This window comes from Trichechus manatus, unplaced genomic scaffold, assembly GCF_000243295.1.
Source record: "Trichechus manatus latirostris isolate Lorelei unplaced genomic scaffold, TriManLat1.0 scaffold00168, whole genome shotgun sequence".
NCBI lineage: Eukaryota > Metazoa > Chordata > Mammalia > Sirenia > Trichechidae > Trichechus > Trichechus manatus.
Window position 1 is genome coordinate 5,223,054 of NW_004444104.1, and position 11,669 is coordinate 5,234,722.

Consider the following 11,669-nt stretch of genomic DNA (forward strand, 5'->3'; position numbering starts at 1 on the left):
GATAAGTAATGAAATGGGTGATATCACAACAGACCCAACTGAAATTAAAAGAATCATAACAGAATACTATGAAAAATTCTACTCTAACAAATTTGAAAACCTAGAGGACATGGACAAATTTCTAGAAACACACTACCTACCTAAACTAACACAAACAGAGGTGAACAACTAAATAAACCTATAACAAAAGAAGAGATTGAAAAGGTAATTTAAAAACTCCCAACAAAAAAAAAGCCCTGGCCCGGATGGTTTCACTGGAGTATTCTACCAAACTTTCAGAGAAGAGTTAACACCACTACTAAAGGTATTTCAAAGCATAGAAAAGGATGGAATACTCCTAAACTCATTCTATGAAGCCAGCATAACCCTGATACCAAAACCAGGTAAAGACACCACAATAAAAGAAAATTACAGACGATTATCCATCATGAACATAGATGCAAAAATCCTCAACAAAATTCTAGCCAATCGAATTCGACAACATATCAAAAAAATAATTCACCATGATCAAGTGGGATTCATACCAGGTATGCAGGAATGTTCTACATTACAAAAATAATCAATGTAATCTATTACATAAATAAAACAAAAGACAACGATGACATGATCTTATCAATTGATGCAGAAAAAGCATTTGACAAAGTCCAACACCATTCATGTTGAAAACTCTCAGCAAAATAGGAATAGAAGGGAAATTCCTCAACATAATTAAGGGAATTTATACAAAGCCAACATCCAGCATCATCATAAATGGAGAGAGTCTGAAAGCTTTCCCCTTGAGAACAGCAACCAGACAAGGATGCCCTTTATCACCACTTTTATTCAACATTGTGCTGGAGGTCCTAGCCAGAGCAATTAGGTTAGAAAAAGAAATAAACAGCATCCAAACTGGTAAGAAAGAAGTGGAAGTATCTCTATTTGCAGATGATATGATCTTATATCAGAAAACCCCAAAGAATCCAAAAGAAAACTACTGGAACTAATAGAAGATTTCAGCAAAGTATCAGGATACAAGATAAACACACAAAAATCAGTTGGATTCCTCTACACCAATAAAGAGAACTTTGAAGAGGAAATCACCAGATCAATACCATTTACAGTAGCCCCCAAGAATACTTAGGAATAAATCCAACCAGAGATGTAAAAGACCTATACAAGAAAACTACAAGACACTACTGCAAGAAACCAAAAGTGATCCGCGTAAGTGGAAAAACATGCCTTGCTCATCGATAGGAAGATTCAACATTGTGAAAATGTCAGTTCTACGCAAAGCGATCTACAGGTACAATGCAATCCAGATCCAAATTCCAATGGCATTTTTTAATGAGATGGAAAAACAAATCATCAACTTCACATGGAAAGGGAAGAGGCCCTGGATAAGTGAAGCATTACTGAAGAAGAAGAACAAAGTGGGAGGCCTCACACTACCTCATTTTAGAACCTATTATACCACCACGGTAGTCAAAACTGCCTGGTACTGGTACAACAACAGACACGTAGACCAATGGAACAGAACTGAGAATCCAGATGTAAATTCATCCACCTATGAACCACTGATATTTGACAAAGGCCCAAAGTCCGTTAACTGAGGAAAAGACAGTCTGTTTAACAAATGTGCCGGCATAACTGGATATCCATCTGCAAAAAATGAAACAAGACCCATACCTCACTCCATGCACAAAAACTAATTCAAAATGGATCAAAAACCTAAATGTAAAATCTAAAACCATAAAGATCATGGAAGAAAAAGTAGGGACAACGCTAAGAGCCCTAATAAACGGCATAAACAGAATACGAACCATAAGTAACAATGCACAAACACCAGAAGAGAAACTAGATAACTGGAAGCGCCTAAAAATTAAACATCTGTGCTCATCAAAAGACTTCACCAAAAGAGTAAAAAGACAACCTACAGACTGGGAAAAAATTTTTGGATACGACAAATCTGATGAGCGTCTAATCTCTAAAATCTACAAGACACTGCAAAACCTCAACAACAAAAAGACAACCCAACTTAAAAAAGGGGAAAGGATATGAACAGACATTTCATGAAGGAAGACTTTCAGGTGGCTACGAGATACATGAGGAAACGCTCACGATCATTAGCCAGTAAAGGAATGCAAATCAAAACTACAATGAGATACCATCTCACCCCAACAAGGCTAGCATTAATCCAAAAAACACAAAATAATAAATGTTGGACAAGTTGTGGAGAGAATGGAACACTTATACACTGTTGGTGGGAAGTAAAATGGTACAACCACTTTGGAAATCGATTTGTTGCTTCCTTAAAAAGCCAGAAATAGAAGTACCATACAATCCAGCAATCTCACTCCTTGGAATATATCCTAGAGAAATAAGAGCCATCACACAAATAGATATATGCACATCCATGTTCATTGCAACACTGTTCACAATAGCAAAAAGATGGAAACAACCTAGGTGTCCATCAACAGACGAATGGATAAACAAATTATGGTATATTCACACAAGGGAGTACTACACAAAGATAAACAACAATGATGAAGCCGTGAAACATCTTATAACATGGAGGAATCTGGAAGACATCATGGTAAGTTGCAAAAGGATAAATACTGTATGAGACCACTATTATAAGAACTCAAGAACTGGTTTAAACACAGATGAAAACATTCTTTGATGGTTATGAGGGTGGGAAGAGAGGGAGATGGGTATTCACTAACTAGATAGTAGATAAGTATTATCTTAGGTGAAGGGAAGGACAACAGACAATATAGCAGAAGTCAGCACAACTGGACTAAATGAAAAGCTAAGCAGTTTCCTGAATACAACCAAGCACTTGGAGGGACAGAGTAGTAGGGGCGGGGGTTTGGAGACCATGATTTCAGGGGACATCTAAATCAACTCGCATAACAAAGTTTATTAAGAAAATGTTCTGCATCCCACTTTGGTGAGTGGCGTCTGAGGTCTTAAAAGCTAGCAAGCAGCCACGTAAGATACATCAATTTGTCCCAACCTACCTGGAGCAAAGGAGAATGAAGAACACCAAAGACACAAGGAAGATATTAGCCCAAGAGACAGAAAAGCCCACATAAACCAGAGATTCCATCAGCCTGAGACCAGAAGAACTAGATGGTGCCCAGCTACCACCAAAGACCGTCCTGACAGGGAACACAACACAGAGTCCCTGACGGAGCAGGAGAAAAGTGGGTGCAGAACTCAAATTCTAGTAAAAAGATCAGACTTAATGCTCTGACTGAGACTGGAGGGACCCCAGAAGACATGGCCCCCGGACTCTCCATTAGCTCAGAACCGAAACCATTCCTGAAGCCAACTCTTCAGACAGAGATTAGACTGGACAATGGGACATAAAATGATACTAGTGAAGAGAGTGCGTCTTAGCTCATGTAGATACATGGGACTGAATGGGCAGCTCCTGTCCAGAGGTGAGATGGGAAGGCAGAGAGGGTCACGGGAAATCAGGGGTGGAAAGGAGGAGTGTCCTGTCACATTATAGGGAGAGCAGCTAGGGTCACGCAGCAATGTGTGTATAAATTTTTGTATGAGAAACTGACTTGAACTGTAAACTTTCAGTTACAGAGCAATAAAAAAAAAAAAAAACTAACCTACAGTAATAGGAATCAGAATACTGGATGGTTCTGATGGGGGAGGGAATTGACTGGAAAAGAGTCCCAGGGAACTTTCTAGAAAAAGTCTGGTGCCACAACCACCAACCTCCAACCATTCCTTCTCTCCCTACATCACTCACTCTAGAATTTGACTTTGAAACCTAGGGCATCCAGTTGGCCGAGTCTAGGCCTGAAACTGCCCCATGGTTATACTGGAGCATGGAGAGGGAGAGTCTGGACTCTTTGGTTTTGAAATGGGTGGCAATTACCTTCCTAAGAAGAATATACACATGGGATAAGGAGTTAATAATCCCAAAGTAAATATGGTGGCTATTAGGTAGTGTCTTATTCAGGACGGATTCAGAAGAGCTCATTGAACCAGGAATATCAATGCTGATGTCAGATGGATCCTGGCTGAAAGCAGAGAATATCAGAAAGATATTTACCTGTGTTTTATTGACTATGCAAAGGCATTCTACTGTGTGGATCATAACAAATTACGGATAACATTGCAAAGAATGAGAATTCCAGAACACTTAATTGTACTCATGAGGAATCTGTACATAGACCAAGAGGCAGTTGTTCAAACAGAACAAGAGGATGCTGCGTGGTTTAAACTCAGGAAAGATGTGCGTCAGGGTTGTATCCTTTCACCATACCTATTCAGTCTGTTTGCTGAGCAGATAATCCAAGAAGCTGGACTATATGAAGAAGAATGCAGCATCAGGATTAAAGGAAGACTCATTAATAACCTGCGAAACGCAGATGACACATCCTTGCTTGCTGAAAGTGAAGAGGACTTGAAGCACTTAACTGGTAAAGATCAAAGACCGTAGTCTTCAGTATGGATTACACCTCAACATAAAGAAACAAAAATCCTCACAAGTGGACCAATAAGCAATATCATGATAGATGGAGAAAAGATGGAAGTTGTCAAGGATTTCATTTTACTTGAATCCACAATCAACATCCATGGAAGCAGCAGTCCCAGAAATCAAAAGACGCATTGCATTGGGCAAATCTGCCACAAAAAACTTCTTTAAAGTGTTGAAAAGCAAAGATGTCACCTTGAAGACTAAGATGTGCCTGACCCAAGCCATGGTATTTTCAATTGTATCATGTGCATGTGAAAGCTGGACAGTGAATAAGGAAGACGAAAGAAGAATTGACGCCTTTGAACTGTGGTGTTGGCGAAGAATATTTAATATACCATAGACTGCCAAAAGAATGAATAAATCTGTCGTAGAAGAAGTACAACCAGAATGCTCCTTAGAAGCAAGGATGGAGAGACTGTATCTTACATGCTTTGGACATGTTATCAGGAGGGATCAGTCCCTGGAAGACATCATGCTTGGTAAAGTATAAGGTCAGCAAAAAAGAGGAAGACCCTCAACAAGATGGACTGACACAGTGGCTGCAACAATGGGTTCAAGCTTAACAACAATTTTGAGGATGGCACAGGACTGGGCAGTGTTTCGTTCTGTAGCACATAGGGTCACTATGAGTCAGAACAAACTCCACAGCACCTAACAACAGCAACATTAGAGAGTATCTTAGTAATCTAGTGCTCTATAACAGAAATACCACAAGTAGGTGGTTTAACAAGCACAAACTTATTTTCTCACAGTTTTAGAGGCTAGAAGTCCAAATTCAGGGCACCGCCTGTAGGGGAAGTCTCTCTGTATGGACTCTGGGAAAGGTCCTTGTCTCTTTTAAGCTTCTGTTCCTCGGTTCCTTGCAATCTTCATGTGACATGGCGTCTATCTTCCCCCATCTCTGCTTGCTTCTCTGTGCCTAATTTGCTTGTTTCATACTCAAAGGTGATTGGCTTAAGACACACCCTCCACTGATAAGACCTCATTAAAATAACAAAGAAAAATTTATTCCCAAATATGATTACATCCACAAGTATAGGGGTTAGGATTTACAACACATATTTTTGGAGGATACAATTCAACCCATAACAGAGAGGGAGAATAAATCCAGGCAGCCAAAAAGCAACAATGCTAACTTCACAATCCAACTCCTCAGGTAGCATTGGAGTTCCTTCTTCAATATCTAGTTCAGCTAGAGCAATCAATGGATTAACCTGGTTATTAGGTACACTGATTCTAAATAGTTCATCCCTAGGGGCTTATAGGTTAACATGGTGGATTGAATACCCTCATCTAATTTTGTTTCCTGAAACTCACAAACACCAGGGTAAGGATGTGTGTGTGTGTGTCTAAATACTTAAACCACAAGTATGAGGAGAACAAAAGACAACAGCAACAAAATTTTCAAAACTGGAAAGCAGACAAGTGTCAGCTGACTTGGGAAAGTGAATCCCAAACCAAGAATGGAGAAAACTGAAAAACAACCATTTTTTATACTGTAGAATCTTCTAAAGGCATAGGACCAGGTAACATCAGTTACTTCATAGGATTGTTGTGAGGACTAAATGAGGTATTTGTAAAGTGCTTACTGGCACATAGAACAAGCCCTTAGGAGATATTAACTGAGGAGCCCTTGTGGCGCAGTGGTTAAGCACTCAACTGCTAACCAAAAGATCGATGGTTCGAACCCACAAACTGCTGCACTGGAGAAATATGTGGCGGTCTGCTTCCATGAAGATTACAGCCTTGGAAACCCTATGAGGCAGTTCTATTCTATCCTATCTGGTCGCTACTCGATGACAATTTTTTTTTTTTTGTAAACATTAACTGGAGTCTCTGGGTAGTACAAATGGTTAACGCACTCAGCTGCTAGCTGAAACGTAGGAGGTTCAAATCAACACAGAAGCACCTTGGTATAAAGTCCTGGCAATCTACTTCTGAAAAATCAGCCATTCAAAACCCTGTGGAACACAGTTCTCCTCTGACACACATGGGGTTGCCATGAGTCAGAAATCGACTGGATGGCAACTGGTATGGTATAAATATTAGCTATCACCTCATTACCATCATCACCATCCCTCTTGTTAAAACTTGCCATTGATTCTCAACTGTCAATAGAGTAGGGTTCTGCATTCTTAACTGCCATGATTAGAAGCTTCACAATCTACCTGTTCAGCTTTATTTCTCATCATTCTGTTCTCGCACCGGTAACACCACATTTCTTGCGCTTATCTGCACACACTATATTGTTTCCACATGAAATACTCTTTTCATCTTCCTCATCTGATTCCCACTCATTTTTTAACATCTTAGGCATCACTTCTTTTAGGAAGCCAGCAGATGAGAAACAATGGGCCACTTGAAGGGCAGAGGGAACAGCATGCATGAAGACCCTGAGGTTGGAAAGAACTTGCTGTGTTTATGGAAGTGGAGAATGCAGTAGGAGAGACAAGGAAGTGAGAGGGGAAGAGGGGGCTACCAAGAGAAGCTGGCGAGACAGGCAGGAACCACTGTATGCAGACCTTATAAACGAAGGCAAGTAGTTTAGATTTTATTCTAAAAGCAGTGGAAACCTTCGGAGGAATTTAAACAAGGGTATGATACAATCAGTTTACATTAAAAAGATCACTCTGACTACTATGTAGAAGATGGACAAGAGGGACAAGAGTGAAAACAGCAACCATAATGGGGCCATTGCTGTAGTCCAGGTAAGAGATCCCAGTGGTTGTGGCCATAGAAACCAAAAACCAAACCCGTTGCTGTCGAGTTGATTCTGACTCATAAGACAGAGTAGAACTGCCCTATAGAGTTTTCAGGGAGCGCCTGGTGGATTCAAACTGCCAACCTTTTGGTCCGCACTTGTAGCACTTAACCACTATGCCATAGAGACAGAAAGAAATAGACCAACTGGGAATATATTTTGCAAATGGAACTGGGAAAAAAACTTGCTGATGGGTTGGGTATGGAGGAGTAAGGGAGAACTTAAAGATGAAAACTAGGTTTCTGGTTTATGCCATTTAGTGACATGTAAAATACTAAAAATGAAACAGGTTTCACAGTGGAAATCAAAAGTTTTATTTTGGACATGTTAACTTTGAAATGCTAAAGGATATCCACGAATAGATGTCAGGTTGAACAGGATTGTAGAGGAGAGGCCTGAATTAAAGAAATAAATCTAGTAATGAGCAGAATGGAGATGGGATTTAAAATTATGGGAGTAAATGGAATTACCTAGGAAAAGACTATATAAAGAGAGGAGCAAGGGAAGTACCTCCAAGTCCTAACTAAGTCTATTATTTAGAGGACAAGTATGTGCTGTTTGGTGCCATGAAGTCAATTTTGACTCATAGTGACCCCATGCAACAGAGTAGAACTGCCTCATGGGGTTTTCTTGGCTGTAATATTCAAGAAAACAGACCACCAGGTTTTTCTCCTGTAAGGCCACTGAGTGGGTTTGAACTGTCAAACTTTTAGTTAGCAGCTGAGCACTTAACCATTGTGCTACCAGGGCTAGTAGAGGAGAAAACAAAAAAACAGCAAAATAGACTGTGGAGTGGTCAGAAAGGTAGTGTTTCAAGGAGGAAGGAGTGTCCAACAGAGTCCAGTGCTCCTGAGAAATCCAGAAAAAAAACAGGGAATGTCTTTTGGTTTTAGCAATATGGAAGCAGTTGATGGCCTTGAAAAGAGCAGTTTCAGTGGTGTGATTGCGGCAGAAGACAGATTAGAGTGAATTAAAAATAGAATGGGAGATGAGGAGGAGAAGACAGTGTTTGTCTGCTAGATTTAACCAGATGAAATTGCTGAGAACTGACAGTTTTTGACTGTTGTTATGTTGTTAGGTGCTGTCCAGTTGGCTCCGACTTATAGTGACCCCCATGTACAACAGAACAAAATGTTGCCCCATCCTAAGCCACCCTCACAATTGTTGCTATATTTGAGCCCATTGTTACAGCCACTGGTTAATCTGTCTTGTGAAGGTCTCTCTTTTTTGCTGACCCTCTAATTTACCAAGCATAATGTCTGTCTTAGGCTGGGTTCTCCAGAGAAACATAACCAGTGAAGTGTATAAATATACATATAGAGAGAGATTTATATCAAGGAAATAGCTCACGAGGTTGTAGAGGCTGGAACATCCCAAGTCCATGGGTCAGGCTGGAGGCTTCTCCTGATTCACGTAGCTGCAGGGGCTGGCAAACCAAAGATCAGCAAGTCAGACAGCAGGGCTCTGGCTCACAGGCTGTGAAGAAAGGCAGATCCCAAGACTGGCAGGCAAGACAGCAGGTAAACTGCTAGCTCAAGTCCCAAGAACAGGAGGCTAGACCAACAGGAGCCAGCTGCAGGATCCAGAGCAACCAAAAGCCTTGCCAGAAAGTCTACCTATTTTGGTTGCAGGCCACACCCCCAAGGAAACTCCCCTTGGACTGATTGGCTACTCTCAGCAGATCCCATCATGGAGGTGATCACATTATATCAAATCTCATCACAGAGGTAATCACATCATTATATGACTGTCAAACTACATCAGAACTGCCAAAGCACTGAGAATCACGGCCGAGACAAGTTGACACACAACCCTAACAATCACAATGCCTCTCCAAGGATTGGTCCTTCCTAATAATATGGCCAAAGCAAGCAAGATGAAATCTTATCATTCTCACTTCTAAGGAGCATTCTGGCTGTACTTCCTCCAAGGCAGATTTGTTCATTCTTCTGGCAGTCCATGGTTTATTCAACATTCTTTGCCAACACCATGATTCAAATTCATCAATTCTGCTTCAGTCTTCCATTTCCATGGTCCAGCTTTCGCATGCATATGAGGTGATTGAAAAGGCAATGGCTTGGGTCCAGTGCACCTTAGTCATCAAAGTGACATCTTTGCTTTTTAAATATTTTAAGGAAGTTATTTGCTGCAGATTTGCCCAATGCAATACGTGTGTGGTTTGATTTCTTGATTGCTGTTTCCACGGGCATTGAGTGACTACAAAAACAGTAATTTCATATGATTCTTTTTTTAAAAAAAAAGTTTGACAAAAAGAGAATGAAAAATACTGGGCAGTAGCTGGAAAAGAATATAATGTCTAGTAGAGCCAGAAATTAGACGATCGTTGGTTTTAGGTAGAAAGATCAGAGCAAGTTCGTACACTGATAAAAATGATGCAGTCATCAGCCAAAAGAAAGGTGAAGAGAAGGAATGGGAGACTGGAGAACAGGAGAAGAAAAAGAAGCCAAGGATGTGAAATACTCTTTGAAGAGAGTGGGTAAACAAACTAACTCTGGAACTTCAGTGGGGATGCAGTACCAGTACTGAGTGCCCATTTGAGAATGATTGACAATGAGTTTATGACAAGGGTTAAAAACTCAAATGTCTGCAGGCACAAGGCAGGTAAATGATTGAAGCAGGCAGAGTGGACATGGAACTCAAGGACACATGCCCATCTAAAGGGAACTCAAGTATATATTCCTCATCTAAAGATCTCATTTTTCCAAGAAAAGCCAGAAATCTTGATTTTTATGTGTTGTTTTTAGCTGTTGTTGACTTGGCCCAACTCATGGCAACCCCATGCACAATGGAACAAAACCCTGCCCTGTCCTGTGCCAATCCCATGATCATTTGCAGATCAGACTGTTAGAATCCGAAGGGTTTTCATTGGCTGATTTGTGGAAGTAGCTCGCCACATCTTTCTTCCTTGTCTGTCTTAGTCTGGAAGCGCCACCGAAACCTTTTCCACATTACAGCAACATGCAAGCCTCCACTGCCAGATAGGTGGTGGCTGCACATGAGGGTGCATTGGCCGGGAATTGAACCCAGGTCTCCAATGTGGAAGGCGAGAATTCTACCACTAAACCATCACTGCCCTCTGATTTTTATGTAACGTGTCTTAATTTAAAAAACACTCTATGGGCTGAAGAAAACAAGTCTATATGGAAAATATAGCCCAAAGATGACTAGTTTGTGATTTATAGCCACACCAATTTGTGTGTTTGCAAGATTATCTTCAACAATACTCAGCTGTGGAGGAAGTGTCACGGAAAAGGTAGATGGTTGCATTTTTAAAAGACTGTATATTTGCTAGAGGAGTGATGTGAAAGGAAGAGTGGCTTGAGGTAACTGGAAGATGAACTACTGAAAACTAAGCTGCATAAGGAAGAATATAGAAGCTAAGGAAGGGTAATGGTTACAGTGAAGGTTAAGAAGTCAATGTATTGAAGGAGTCAGTATGACTGGGTATTTATTCATCCTCAGATTCTTCAGCAAGTGAGAATAAGGGCTGGAGACTGGCCACGGAAAACCAAAAAAAAACATTGCTGTCGAGTGGATTCTGACTCATAGTGACCCTATAGGACAGAGTAGAACTGCCCCATAAGGTTTCCAATGCTGTAAATCTTTAAGGAAGCAGATTGCCACATCTTTCTCCTACGGAGCAGCTGGTGGGTTTGAATTACTGACCCTCTGGTTAGCAGCTGAGGGCTTAACCACTGCGCCCCCAGAGCTCCTCTGGTCACAGAGGTGGATGTATACATTCAAAATTTTGGAGCCAATGCAGTTTTTAGAAATTACAACTTTCAGACACCTCAGGGGAGTAAGTTCAAGAAATACAAAATTAAAAAAACAATTATTTATATCCACTCAGATAAATTAAGATTCTTATATTGCTTAGCTTATTTTAAAAAATGCATTATACAAAATAACACATGCAGTTATGAGAAAAAAATTAGACAAATTCCAATAATGGGGCATCCTACAAAATACCTGACCAATTCTCGTCAAAACTGTCAAGGCCATCAAAAGCAAGGAAAGTCTGAGAAACTGCCACAGCAAAAAGGAGTCTAAAGGAGACATGACAACAAAATGTAATGTGGTATCGTAGCTGGGATCCTGGATTAGAAAAAGGACATTAGGTGAAAACTAAGGAAATTTGAATAAACTATGGGCTTTAGTTACTAATAATGTAATAATAATGCCTTTGAGTTATGGTATTGGCAAAGAATATTGAATATTGCATGGACTGCCAGAAGAACGAACAAATCTGTCTTGGAGGAAGAACAGCCAGAATGCTTCTTAGAAGCAAGGATGGAGAGACTACATCTCACGTGCTTTGGACATGTTATCAGGAGGGACCAGTCCCTGGAGAAGGACATCATGCTTGGTAAAGTAGAGGGTCAGCGAAAAAGAGGAAGACCCTCA